At 39.5% G+C, this 15,678-nt stretch overlaps 1 protein-coding gene across 6 annotated transcripts in view; it reads left to right on the plus strand.

The window, feature by feature from the left end:
• The window catches only part of Dscam3 (Down syndrome cell adhesion molecule 3), a 346,778-nt gene that overhangs the window by 106,994 nt on the left and 224,106 nt on the right, over positions 1-15,678 (plus strand). The gene's annotated exons all lie outside the window — the stretch shown is intronic.

Raw genomic sequence — 15,678 nt, forward strand, 5'->3', positions numbered from 1 at the left:
ACTGTCTCTTGCAATCGATGCAACAAATTTTTATTTTGCGTGAAGATCCCCGGTCTAATGATATTGTACTATCATTATATTATTTCTAATCTTATCGTATATTATTTCTAACCAGGCCGCAATATTTAATTGACTCTTGCAACATTGAATTAACTCTTGCAAGACAAGAATTTTTAAAGCATTAAAAATATATTTTTCTTCGAGAACTTAACCCCTTAATGCACAATTTAAAAAAAAACCGACCAAAAAAAATCAATTTTTTTTATCTAAGAAAATACATATTTGGACCTTAATTTCAATAAATATGTAAAAAAAATGCAAAAATTACTAAAAATTCAATAAAAATAGTGAATAAATAATTATAGTGAATATTGAATCGCATTGCAGATCGAATTTTGTACCCATCGTACTGTTTTTCAATTACCAGTTACTATTTTGAAGGGGAAGGAGGAGACGAAAAAAAAAACTGAAAAATATTTAATTTTACCTAAATTTGTAATAATATAATAATAATATTTATTAGCTGAAAAATATATAATAAACTAAAACTATTCAAAATTTTCTTTTGTATGGTAAATTTCAAAACAAGGTGCAGCACATAGCCCAACATTCCTTATTTCAACATTAGAAAACATACCTTTTATACACTAAAAATCCAATTTACTCTCTATAAAAATACACCATAAAACAAAAACGTTTTTATATGTTGACACTAATAATATTTGTAAAAAATAAAAAACAATTGTCTTTGAAGAAATTCACTTTGATAACGTCTACTTTACTTCACGACTTGCTCACGAATAATACACTAAATGTTCATAAGTGCCATCCTAAAAGTGCATATTTTATTCCTGAATAAGCAAAAAATAGAAAGAGATCGGAGATAACTGGAGAGTAATAAATAAATTAGTCATAACAAAACTCACAAAAGTGCCAACGCTAATTAGATACGCAATAATGGATATAGATAGATAGAAACAATTACCAGGTCAGAGATGCTTATAAGTGTCACCCTAAAAGGCCATATTTTATAATCTCAAATAAACAAACTTTACAGCTTACAATACAGAATTACACGATGAATATCAATAAATTGAATATTTTCCTTGGTTTTTATTAAGTTATTTTTACTGCCCGGATATATTCGAATCTGAACATTTTAGCGACATAAGTTGCGACGCCGACCGTATATATACGGGTCTGCACATTTTGGCCGCTTTTGCACGCCCGTGTTAATACGTTTCTGCGCGTTAAAGGGTTAATCGTGTATCAAAATATTAAATATCAGAAATAATAAAAATACGCTGTATACGAATATACTAATTTGAATAGGTCAATTATTCGTAAGCAACTTGTTCTAATGTTCTATATAAATCATAATTTATCTATCGCATCGAACGTTTATTCTTACGTAAAAATACGTTTAAATGTCGCCCTCGATAGAGTTGTTCTTCGGTGAATACACAGCTTAGCGTTTCATACTTTCATTGTTGGTTACAAATTCGCACGAGTCCACTCGAAAATAGCGCTGGGGTTCGCGCGCCACTTTCGACAATGGTTCCCAATAAATATCTCCGCCGATACGCTCGAAACAATGGAGCAAATATGTAACAGCACTTTTCATCAGTTTTTCGAAAATGGAACACAGCTCGCCGATAAGAGAAACGAATTTTTCTCTGTAAAACAGACCCGGCTGATACTTCGTTAAACTCCGAACGCGCGCGTATTATACTTTCGCGTGTATCGTTTTGCGGAATTATTTAATAATAAGTCGCGCGTGTACGAAACGTAATAGCGAGACGCGTAAACGGCCGGTCAATTTTATTTATTAATGTAGGTCGCTCGGGCCGCGAATGGCTACGGTACATTCAAAATTGCCGTCGTGTTGTTATTGAAAACGTGAGATAAGCAGAATTTATTTGATTGCAACGCTGGCTCCATTTAATTAACTGTAAAACGCACAGCCTCATTAAACGTTGATAATAGTGATCGAGATTCTGTCACGGTCGCACCGTCGCCCGGACCTGCGGCGAACGTTCGAACGTTGATTTAGGGGGACGTTCAAGCCGCGGGACATCTGTTTATTCGAGCCATGATCCAATTAACTGTTATAAAATAACAATTGTTCAGCGATTTTATTACCATTATAAAAAAAAAACAAAAATCCTATTCGCTGAAACAGAATCACGTACAATTCTTAATCAAGTTAAGTAATTTGTTTTTATTACGATATATCCGAGCGAACTTTTTTTAAAAATATATTTTAAAATATATTGAATTTAAAATTGAAATTCATTTGGTTAATTATATCCCTGTACAATCGATCAAAATAACTTCTAATACAGATCAATTAAGCTACAAAACTGTATCGAATTTTACAAAATTTTAAACCTAATCCATACAAATTTATAAAAACTTTTTGATATTAATAAATAATTTCATGCTACCATATTACTGTGTTATGATTTTTATTTAATTGGCACGACCTCTAATTTCAAACCAATCAAATTAATCCTTAATGGCTCTCTGCCTAGACGAATTTAAGTAAATAATAAATTAAAAATGAAATTTAATTGAAAAAGAATTGCAAACCTTTAGAATAATTTTATCTTTCTATGTCAATTTGTGCCATCATTTTGAATGACTCTGATGAGTGCGAGAATTTTTGTGGTTCGATATTCAGCAGTTAAAGTGTTAATAATGCTTAATTGCCCAATATTCTATGCGAAAAGAATCCAAAAATGATTTTAATCCGCTGAGATTAATAGGCAACGAATTCGTACGTCGCCAGGAATATTTTTGGTAATATGGATACGCCAAAAAAAAAGAGAAAAAAGAAACGGCTGAAAAACTAACGGGCAACAATTATTCCAAGTACGAGGGAATTAAGAAATAATACGCTGTATTACTACGGTATGCGACTAATTAGCAATTCAGAGTTGACGTTGTGACGGCCAGCGAACCGAACATTTTCGCAGCGTACAATTCGCGACCGCGCGCGTCTCGCTATTACCGGGCGTACCGGATACGACGAGTTAAAAATTCACGGTTCCGACCGCGGCGTCCGAAATAAAATGTTTCGGTTTGTTACGCCGCCAGAATGCCATTGTGCGCACGTTCGCGCGACCACGAAGGGACCGCGCGCCATATCCCGTTCGCGCCCCTTATTTTCGACGAACCTAATTACGTGGACGAAAATTCAAGTCCTCCTCGATCCTTCAAATTTATGGGCGAAACTTGAAACCGGCCGTCGCGTTTCGGTCCCGTAAATCACGCTCATTCTTCTCGTCCGTTCGTTTTTAATATGTATGTGTCTAATGCTGTCAGAAGTTACGGCTGCCATTTTCCTTCGCCACCATCGTCCGGCGCTTCGAATCATAGTTTATTCATGCGCGACGCGTATCATGGAATGGATCCAGCGGCGCATTTTTATTTCATCCGGCAAATTATAGTTTTATGTGAAAATACGGTCTTCGAATAAAACAATGCGTGGTTCATTTCGATGCTGTCAGAAGTTCCGGCTGACATTTTCTTTCGCGATTAAAAGTAATCGTCCAAATCGTCGTCCAATAAAATAATGCGTAGTTCATTTGAATGCTGTCAGAAGTTACGACTGGCTTTTTTCTCTCTCTGTAATCAAAGACAGCGTCCAATTTATCATTGAGAATGGATCCAGCGTTGGATTTCTATTTGATTCCGTAGACTATAATTTTTGTATAAAAACATGGTTGTCGAATATCGTTCAGATAATGGTTGGTAGAATCGGTGAGGCAGGAAAATACGTGGAAACAGCTCGAAAGAATTTGGTCAAGCTTGTGTCATTTAAATAATGGCGGCCGGGCTCTGCGAAATCAACGAAAACGAGGGAAGCTGCGAGCATCGGTATATTCCGAATATGAAGCAAGGAGCACGACAATCCGCGCCAAGAGTCTTTCAAACACGAGCATCCGCTTGAAAAGCGACGAAGGCCACTTTGAAGAAACTGTGCCGAAAAAAGGCCGCTCAAGGTTCGCCTGAAACGTGGCCCGGCCCTCGTCGGCTCTTCCGTCCTCTGCCTCCCAGCTTTTCGTAAATGAGAGCCCGCCCCATTGTCTTCTCGTTGCCGTTGCCGAACTGTGTCACGGCATTACCGGGTCGCAATCGCGGATTTCACCGTGATCGTCGCGCGGAATTGCCGGAGAATGCGAATTTCACGGATTCGCGCGTGATCTAAAACCGCTTACCGTTCGGAAGGACACCTCGATCTGTTCTCCACCGATTCCGATCGTACACGGTCTTTGCGAATTTTTCCTGGATTAATTGATGGACTTGTTTGCACTAACCGATAGCTCGTTTCAAAGTACATTAATTTCTCCCAGAAATGTTCTGCAGATATGAGAATACTAAGTCGCGATTATTCGGGCCTCGCAGCTCGTTTTTACAGAAACTCGGGGCAGTCGGCAAAAAAGGCAGCGGCCAGCTAGTATAAAAACGATGACTTAACTTTTTTATTTTTTATTTTTTGCCATGATTCGAAGGCAATTCGGAAGCCACTTGCCATGATCCGAAGGCAATTTGAAGACCACTTGCCACGATTTAAAGGCAATTCGGAAGCTACATGCCACGATTCGAAGGCAATTCGGAGGCCACATGCCACGATTTAAAGGCAATTCGGAGGCCACATGCCACGATTCGAAGGCAATCCGAAGACTAACTTGCGTAGGATAGATTACATAGGCGTAGGACTAGCACAGGGAAATTCACAGCAACCCAAAATTTGTCATTCCGGGAGAAATTACTGTACATGTATCGTCCACTGAAAACTGTAAAAATTGCCCGTTTTTGGTCGAAATTCGTGAAAAACTGCGATTTTCGCGAACTACTATTACTTACAGCTTACGTCAGGGTCAATCGATATCGATGAAATTTTCAGCATACATATAAGTCACCGAGATCTACAAAATGCATTTTTTAGATTTTCGTTATAGGCTCAGATAAAAAAATTGAAAAACATCATTTTTTAAATTCTTTTATCATTCCAACGAATTGCAACTTTTGAAAGCAGTTTTTCAGCCATTGTCTGGTAAATTTAGACCGCTTGGCCCAATTACAAAATAGTTATTCCATGTTAGAAGGTGTACTTTCTACACCCACCGTGCATTGTTTTCTCCGCACACAGCTTAATTTTCCCTTCTGCGGCGAATGTAACGCCGAACCGTGTACTCACGGAAAATGACGTTCAAAGCCGCTTTCTCTGGGATCACCCTCGTGCCACCTGTTTCACGGGTGGCTCGCTAAACAGCTCGCAAAAAACAAAAAAGGATCGCGCACAATTAATCGCCGAATTCGTTTGCCGCAAGCCGCCGCCGGTTCGGCCGGCGAATCTCGACCCTAACCACCGCGTTTCCACCCTCCTAACCACGAAGTCCCATAAATAGACCAGGGGTTTATCGTTTGCCGGGGCACGAAATCCCCTAAGGGCAATCATAAGGTGTTTATATTGCGTGACGCAACGCGACGCAACGCGACGCGAGGCGAACCGACGCCCCCGGCTACGGGGAGCTAATCGTCGGCGCCATTGGGAGCTGGCCGATCGAGCGCGGCACAGGACACCGGGTATTTAGATGGTTATCCACGGCGAGCACACCCCCGGAACGGCTATTTATCCTCGGCGAATAGCAATTCTATGGATTAGGGGACCTTCGCGGGCCGCGCCTATCAGAACATCTGAAAGCCGCCGCCGACAATGGATACCTGTAATCGCATGTTGTCGATTAACCATCCTGCGGGTACCGGCGTCCTCGCAACTACTCCCTTTACTCAAGTTTCTCTTCGGACCATTAAAGCTGTCTTGTTCGCGGTCGTTCAGCCTCCTGCCAGCCGATTGCGATCAGCTTTGAACAGACCCGCGGCCGTAGTGCCGGGTGGCAAAACCGAAAAAAATTCCGGAAGCCGCGAATGTTGTCGACCGATTAGCCCCATTGATAAATTTGACTGATGCGTTCCGTTTGCGTTCCATTGTTATTCCAAACGGCGTTGAAGTCACCGATGCGTTTTGTGATTCTAAGTTCGCCTCGTCGCGTACGCCGCGTTTTCTTCATTGCGAGGGACAAGGTCTAGTTTAATGTTTTGTATAAATCATAGTTAATAAACTTCGGATGTTTATGCAAGATAGAAATTGTCTACGTTAATTGTGAGAAGTGTAAGTCAGGTGAAAGTATATTTCCTGTTTCAATAATAGTAACAAGTTGAAAATAATAATATCTTGAAATTTGCCTAATGTTGTCAGATGAAAGTATGTTTTCTGTTTCAATAATAGTAACAAGTTGAAAATAATAATATCTTGGAATTTGAGTAATGTTGTCAGATGAAAGTATATTTTCTGTTTCAATAATAGTAAGAAGTTGAAAATAATAATATCTTGAAATTTGTGTAATGTTGTCAGATGAAAGTATATTTCCTGTTTCAATAATAGTAACAAGTTGAAAATAATATCTTGGAATTCGAGTAATGTTGTCAGATGAAAGTATATTTTCTGTTTCAATAATAGTAACAAGTTGAAAATAATAATATCTTGGAATTTGAGTAATGTTGTCAGATGAAAGTATATTTTCTGTTTCAATAATAGTAAGAAGTTGAAAGTAATAATATCTTGGAATTTGAGTAATGTTGTCAGATGAAAGTATATTTTCTGTTTCAATAATAGTAAGAAGTTGAAAGTAATATCTTGGAATTCGAGTAATGTTGTCAGATGAAAGTATATTTTCTGTTTCAATAATAGTAAGAAGTTGAAAGTAATAATATCTTGAAATTTGTGTAATGTTGTCAGATGAAAGTATATTTTCTGTTTCAATAATAGTATCAAGTTGAAAATTATAATATCTTGAAATTTGTCTAATGTTTTCTTCGCAGTTTTGTATCAAACGTAATCATTTTTCACTAAAATTTGTACTAATGTATATTGAAAAAATAAAATAAAGTAAATAAATAGTATAAATATAAATAAATATAATTTAAAAAATCGATGTTTTTTAATATCTCAATATTTGAGATATATGATACATTTTGCCGTATACAATATATTTAAAGATATGTCAGTATTTAACTATTCAGTTAATACAATTCGGCATGAGATAGTGCAAAATTTCTTTTTTTTTCATCTCGGTATTGGATTAGAACAGCGATTTGTCTCGCCAGATTGAACAGAATCGCGTGACTGTAATTTTCGTTCCAGTTAGATCTCGATAAATAAAATGAGTCGTTCTGCGGAAACGGAACTGGCCGACGAATCGACACAATAAACTGCTGTCCCGTGGTTCGTTTCACGCTCGATTGTCGATCTTTTATTTAAGCAGTTCGCGCGACGCGTCGTTTCCTCCCTTCACGGCCAAGGAGAGTTCACAGAGGAGATTTATATCTCGCGAGTAACTGCAACGCCGGTAACATCCCTTTTCCGGAAGATTGTATCTTTCAAAGGAACAATTTAAAACACTAGCGCGGCATTTGCATGGTAAGCACTTTTTTGCAGGAACTTTCAATGTAGCCGTTCTAGAGAATGTAATTTTCCCGGGCCCGCGAGTCCTGATCATAAATACGAAACTAAGCTTCATAAATATAAATTATCCCAAAGGAAATGTGAGCGGCCGGGAATCTTTAATCTCGCCGTCGAAAACTCGATTCCGATCGATTATCTCGACGCGGAATTGCGCGGCGAGCGTGAGCTCGCTTTCCTTCGTATCGCTTTGGCTTCTCCTTTCTTTTTTTCTTTTTTTTTCGCCGACTTGATTCACCGTGGGAAGCGTCAAATTGTCGATCCGACGCTTTTGCTTTTTGTCAATGGTAATGGAACTTTATTTAGTTCCACGGAATCTTTGAATGCATCGTGCGAGTTGCATCGGTGCTCGTCAAATGCATTTTGTTCAGCTCAATTTTACTGTGTACTTCGAATCGATTCTACGAAGTTTCGCTTCGAAAATAACGTTTCGTTCAGCTTATTTTCAAATATTCGGTGAACTTGGTTTATTTTTACTTTATTATTCGAACAAGTAATGCATGTTATACCGCTTTAAAAATTGTCTTTTCTCGCTCTGTGGCTAATTTATTATCCGACTTGGTTTATTTTCACGTTATTATTCGAATAAATAATGCAGGCTATATCGCATTAAAAATTGTCTCTTCTCGCTTTGTTTCTAATTTATTATCCGACTTGGTTAATTTTCGCGTTATTATTCGAACAAATAATGCACGCTATATCGCATTAAAAATTGTCTCTTCTCGCTCTAATTTTTACTTTATTATCCGACTTGGTTTATTTTCACTTTATTATTTGAATAAATAATGCATCCTATATCGCTTTAAAAATTGTCTCTTCTCGCTCTATTTCTAATTTATTATCCGACTTGGTTTATTTTCACTTTATTATTTGAATAAATAATGCATCCTATATCGCTTTAAAAATTGTCTTTTTTTGCTCTGTTGCTAATTTATTATCCGACTTGGTTTATTTTCACTTTATTACTTGAACAAATAATGCACGCTATATCGCATTAAAAATTGTCTCTTCTCGCTCTGTTTCTAATTTATTATCCGACTTGGTTTATTTTCACTATATTATTTAAATAAATAATGCATCCTATATCGCTTTAAAAATGGTCTTTTTTTGCTCTGTTGCTAATTTATTATCCGACTTGGTTTATTTTCACTTTATTACTTGAACAAATAATGCACGCTATATCGCATTAAAAATTGTCTCTTCTCGCTCTGTTTCTAATTTATTATCCGACTTGGTTTATTTTCACTATATTATTTAAATAAATAATGCATCCTATATCGCTTTAAAAATGGTCTTTTTTTGCTCTGTTGCTAATTTATTATCCGACTTGGTTTATTTTCACTTTATTATTTGAACAAATAATGCACGCTATATCGCATTAAAAATTGTCTCTTCTCGCTCTGTTTCTAATTTATTATCCGACTTGGTTTATTTTCACTTTATTATTTGAATAAATAATGCATCCTATATCGCTTTAAAAATTGTCTTTCCTCGTTTCCAATTACGACTTCGTTATTTGCACGTTATTATTTGAATAAATAATGCACGCTATATCGCATTAAAAATTGTCTCTTCTCGCTCTGTTTCTAATTTGTTATCCGAGCGAGAAATGGAAGTTATGTCTTTAAAAACGACTTTCGCGCGGGTTAATAAGCAATGTATCCTGAACGTTATCTTCGTCGTGACGTTTCGTGTAATTGAGGAAAAGAAAGCTGGACAGCTTTAGTCATGTATGAGACAATTATTTTTAATGCTACGTGAGCACTTGTTTCTCCGTGGAATGCGAGTCTCCCGACTCGAAATTCTACCCAAGTCTCCCCGAAACTGCTGTCCTTTTATTCCCAGACTTCCCGCTTACTTCTCTTTCGCGAATTCCTTCGAGAAACGAGAATCGATTAGGTCCTCAGATTAAATTTTGTAAATTTTCGTCGACGCAACGAGACACTGCGATGCCAAGAAAATTTGGAAACGGTCCTACAAGACGAGAGAAAAATGGTCATTCGAATAGGAACATTGCCGATCGATTTATGAATTATTACGGAACCAATTAAAGCCTATGTAACAATTATAAGCGCAGTTCAAGCCGAAATCTTTTGTTCTCAATAACATCCCAAAAACAATGCATCGAGCGATGCAACAGGATTCAATATTGCTTTAGAATCGCATGCGATATTTGGGCTCGAGTGAAACGTTTTCAATACGTGCATGAACGATGATACATTGTTTAGCAGCAGTTCACAATGAAAAATGAATTTCAATCAAAAGGAGTCAGTGTTTCGAACGGATTTAACATTGAAGCTCCCAAAGTGACGAAAGGTATCCCGCTTCGTATTTTCGATTTTATCATTACCGGAACCAGAAAACTGAGTTCCACGGTCAATCATTCAAATTACGAAATTATATATAAAAGCCGATTAAAGTCCCAATAGAAGCATTTTTGTAGTTTCGTCGCGATTGCTCGGTAAATCTAGTGTTAAAAATCAACGACGTTGAACGAGCCTCGCGCAATCGTTGCGCTGATTCAACACGTTCCTCACCGTTTTTCTGCCATCGCGATGAAAACTCGGCTATTCTCTTCTCAAACAGCGTTCAACTTCTATCTTTCTCACTGCAAGATGATTTTTAATAAACCGTGATATCACGAGCATAATCTGTTGATTTGAAGCGCGAGGCAAAAACGGGCGAAGTATTATCCGAGGATCTTCCAGAAGTGGCTGGCGGACGTACCAGTAATATTTGACGATGGGCGGGAAATTTTCCGGGCCCAAGAGGATTTTCCTCGTCGGCGCCCGGCAGACGGCCGTGCGATTTAAATTCCGCGCGAGTAGCCCGGCTGGATCGCAAGGAGGAGATGATCAGATCGCCGACCGGAACGGTCAGATATGCCCGAACCGGGCCGCGGAGGTCTCACCGAGCGTTTTCCGAGCGGACCGGACAGGTCAATCGGAATTTTAAATCGACACGCAGCCCTCGAATGTTTGCCCGAAAAGCTTTCAGCCTGTAAATTATTCATCGCGCGCCGCTCGGCCATCGGCCCCGGTGACGCATCCGAAAGGAGGGCCTCTGTTCCCGTCGTGTTGCTTCTAATGCTCGACATCCTGCTCGATCGGAGATCAATCCGATACCGACGAGAAAAAGATACAAAAGCAACAGACGTCGTCGTTGTTCCGCAAACTTGTCGAGCACCCTGCGCTCCTTCAACGTAATAGCTCCCCCATAAACGATTTTATCGCTGACCTTGTGTAAGAGGTCAGGGGTGCAAGAGGTTCGCAGGGCGCCATTCCGTTCCACCCGTCTTCGGCAAATCACTCGTTTAATTAGCGATTTTTATTTAGCTTTTCAGCGAAGTTCTGTTTCAACGTAGAGTTTTCGTGTCGCGATTCAGATCGATAAGCTACTTTTTCACAGTTTTCGTGTTCGAATTGTTGAGAGTATGAAGACTTCTTTTTAAGAAACGATTGCATAGATTCCTTTATTCAAAATTACATCGTAATTCTAATGGCGGAACGTTTAAATAAATTCGGTCTTGTCATTCTTTTAAGGCAACCTGAGTTCGGCAAAGAGTAATCTGATTAATGATTAACGATTATAACTTGTTAGTTATTACGGATTAGTAAGAATAAATTATTTGGGTACAACAAATTAGATGTAATAAATGACATGGTTAGTTATTACACATTATAAAGTTAGTTATTATGAATTATATGATTAGTTATTATAGATTAGTTACGATAACTAACGGGTTATAATCGTTAATCGTCGATCAAGTTACTTTTCGCCTAACTCTGAAGGCAACACGCTTTAATCACTTTCAGAGCTTGGTTAGTTTCTCATAAAAAATATACCCTACAGTTAGTGCATCTTCGAAGATGCACTAATAATATATATATATATATATATATATATATATATATATATATATATATATATATATATATATTAGTTACGATAACTAACGGGTTATAATCGTTAATCGTCGATCAAGTTACCTTTCGCCTAACTCTGAAGGCAACACGCTTTAATCACTTTCAGAGCTTGGTTAGTTTCTAATAAAAAATATACCCTACAGTTAGTGCATCTTCGAAGATGCACTAATAATATATATAATAAAAAGATGTTGATCTAACAGGTACAATATTTGATCCGACACATGCCTCGCGGTTACGTCTACGATCGATTTCAATGGACGATGCACAAAAATGTATATTATTAGAGACGATAACAAAAAAAACGAATCGACGACTCGTGATTGAATTGATAAAAAAAAAAAAAACGAAACAGAAACGAATCGAACGTGATTTCTCGAATGCCGAAATTGAAAGAGCAGCGAAGTATTTCATCTAAACAAAGAGGAATGACAGAAATCTCTCGAAAATCGACGTTCCAGTAATTATCTTTTGTCGGCGGTGGAACACGGCGGAAGAGGGATTTTCAGGAATTTCTATTTGGGTCACCGTGAAACCGTCGATCCGACGTATCGTCGAGGAGACTCGACCAATCGCGTCCCTCTCCGCTCGTAAGATACAACCGGCGCGGTGGCGAACGTCAGAGCTTTGACAAGATTGCCGTCGGTAAACCGCGTAATTGTCCCCTTCGAGGGGACATCGCCGGGGTTCGTTACGATTTAATGAGTTCACTTTTTCTTCCCCGGAACATTGAGCACGGGGTGAAGTTCGAACGTATTTCCCTGGTCGATTGAACGGACGTGCTCTTTATCTGCCGGCCCATCGATTCGTCTCCGCTTCTAATGAGCCGGAACTATACCGCCATCGGTGTTCGATAAATTATCGATCACATTTTCGTGACTCGCTAAACAACCGATCCGGGACTCGCGAGTGGACCGATTGCATTGCAAGTACAGCGGAGACTCTCTTATCCGAACATTTGGTTTCACAATGTTCCGATGTTCGAACGTTTTGTCATCCAATCATTGCCTTTCGTTTAATTTGGCATAATTAACTTTAAATTTATCTACTAAGATGTACTAATTTTTTTCTTATATTTCTCATAATTTTCATGGAAGAGTTAACATATAAGCAACTTAAATTTTTCTGTACGAAGTTGATCAAATTTTCAGAACGCATATAAGTCACCCAGATCTACGAATGGCAATTATTAAAATTTTTGTTATAGGCTCAGATAAAAGTGTGAACAAACGAGAGTTTATTACCTTTTCTTGTCTCATCCAGGGTAACAGAAAAATTAAAAAGAAAGCATCTTAGTCATTGTCCAGTAAACTATACCTCTTGTCATCTAAAAGAATATGCAAGTCACTTAGTCCAATTTTGAAGAAAATTGTTTAAAAACATATTCAAGTCACTTGGTGTACGAACACTTTTGTGGGTCATCGTAGAGTGCGTAGAATACTGTACACTTGCTTAACCCTTTCATAGGCTCTGGGAACAACGCTACCCGCCCACTTTTAGTGCGCATACGGACCACCAGGCTCAAATATATTCCCACCGTTGAACATTCTTATTGAATTTGTTGAAGCAAGAAGTAATTTCTTGAGTCTTGGAAAGCCTCCACATCCTGAAGTGCAGGGTTTCCATATACCTGAGAGTACACAGGTATAAAAACATGCGTTGTCGCCCAGGCCCCTCAGGTTCTTCCGTACTCTCACACTGTGCGCTTGTTCACCGTGTCTCCTTCATTTCTTTCTTAACACTTAGCCGACCGATCGGGTAGTCTACCCATTTCCAAGCTAGTCGGTAGCCGACCGATCAGGTAGATCTACCATTTTGACCTGAGGAACGCTTCTTTCTCTATAGAGCTTCTTATTTCTATAGAGTACAACATATAATAAAATGCACACCAGCACACCAACACCACACCCATTAGAAATCGAAATGCTACCTCTCAAGACTCTCACAACTTTTTCGAATATATAAGACTCCGCTCAACTTGCAAATATTAGTGTAGAAGCTAAGCTCCTTGCTGCGACTCTCAACAAGTGGTGTGAAACGAAGTATAGAAAAACTATCCCTAAAAATGTCCAGGAACATGAGTGACAATTCAAGCGATGAGTTGTTTATGGACATACTATCAGACTGTTCTGAAGACATTGATCTACTGATAAGTGATTGTGAAGTTGACGACAACAATAGCAACATCGTTCCCATATATTAGGCTAATCGACGAATCCTTTCGAGTGAATCGGAAGATGATTCCGCCGATGACTTGGAATCAAATGTTATTGTCAATGGCGTCGATGATTGGACAGAAGATGATGTTAGAGTTGAACTGAAGCATATGGTCGAACTGCATGCATCAGCACAATGCCTGAACATCACGATATATTACTGCTTTTTTGTTCCATATTTGAGTTACGTTGTTTATCCGTCATCTTTACTGACCTTAATTTTCTGACTCTACTAACTATACTTTTTGAATAACCATTAAAAAATAATTATTATAAACTTTTAAATTCGAATTTTGTATAAGCAATATGTGAAATCGTTGAAGGAAATTGTTACCGTAAGATATAATTGATCGCATAAATAATTTTCGGACGTTTTTGATTTCAAATAGCGAATTTCAGTCCGTGCTACCTCAGAAAAATGCGCGGTGGATAGCGCAGTTTGGCTTTCCCGAGCGCGGAAACCGTACAGGTCTCTGTGGCGCGCGCGGTCGGCTAAGTGTTAAATATAGTTATTTACGCGTGTCTCATTCTACACCCTTTTATTTCGAATAATCCCCTCAACAGAATTGAAATCAATGATTAATTCGCGCGAAACATTCGGGGGACATCGAACGGGACCGTTTTATCCGTTGCTGCGGATCGCCATTGATCCGCTTGTCGCCGTAGGAAACTTGGCCGCTAAACCGGTCGTTCCGAAGTAAACTCCTAGCGGGAATCGATTCAGCGGGATCCCGCTGGGATCTCGGCGACGCATACGTCCTTATCTGGCCGGCGATTGTTCTGCCGCGTTGTGTAACGGCGTCGGCAGTCAAAGGGTTAAGAAAACAAGGAACGCGTAGGAGCCAGCCCGGTGACATCCGGCGGCGCCGTTATCCGCGCAGTCCCGACGTCCGGCTGTCATTAATGTATCGCCACGTAACGGTGAACCGTGGCCGCTGCGTGCCGTCCCAGCGAACAAACAGCAGCTCGTCGCACGGTAAACACACCGGTACCAGCAGCAGACGCGTAGAGTCGCGGGGATCGATGGCACGCGGTGCACCCTGCTGCAACCCTAACCCTGCTGCACCGTGCCTCCTCTGCCAGTGCATTGCGGCCTCTGACACCGCGTCCCTGTGTCGCTACGTAATGAATAGGACATAAATCCAGCGTCCTTCTGCCCGAGAACCGGCCTCCGAAGCGCTATCTCTATATCCGCAAGCGTGTTCGTGCGTGTCGGTGCACGCGCGATACCCTCCGGAAGAATTCTGTCCTTCAGCTACCATGCCGTGGCCCGCTGCAGCGCCATGAACAGGAGTTCAAGGTGGAAAACGCGCTGTCTCGGTGCAACGTGTCGAAGACAGTTGCATGACGGTTCCTCGTTGAACACTGCGACGATGTCCATGATTTTGTATTTCTCGCAAAGACAATCGAACGAATTTTGCGAATATAATTCTACAATATCGTAACACGATGTTTGGAAAATTTATGGGTTCCTTTTTGACCACGTTTTTCTTACATTTTATGAGAGGATACGATGGATTTAATACGATGAATACGATAAACAGAATTTATGCATTTCTGACAAAGACCAGTTAATCGGATATACCGCATTAAATTGCATGTCACAAAATTGAACGATGTCGCTCGATTATTTTCAAATGATTCAAAATCATTGTTGGGAATGCAGATAAATTGTTATTTAATTTCTGCTCGTTGCGATCGAGGTGGAGAATCTTTATTCTGCACAAAGATCCGCAGTCTAACAATAAATATGTGACGTTGGTAGCGAACGTGTGTTAGCATTCGCGTCCGAATCTGTACAAAAGCTTCCATCTCCTGCGAAAGATTAGGCACAAAGCTAATTTCTGCTTCACGCTATCTCGTCCTGCGTTCTTCGAGGACCGAACTTTCACCCCTTCAGGGTCCAACGACGTTAATTCCTCGACGCGGTCTGAACACTCGGGGTTTTCTAATCGTCTCTCGATTACCATTGGGCGCGATGCGGCCGTCGGCGAGACAATGCACT

Source organism: Megalopta genalis, chromosome 1, assembly GCF_051020955.1.
Source record: "Megalopta genalis isolate 19385.01 chromosome 1, iyMegGena1_principal, whole genome shotgun sequence".
In the NCBI taxonomy this organism is placed as follows: Eukaryota; Metazoa; Arthropoda; class Insecta; order Hymenoptera; family Halictidae; genus Megalopta; species Megalopta genalis.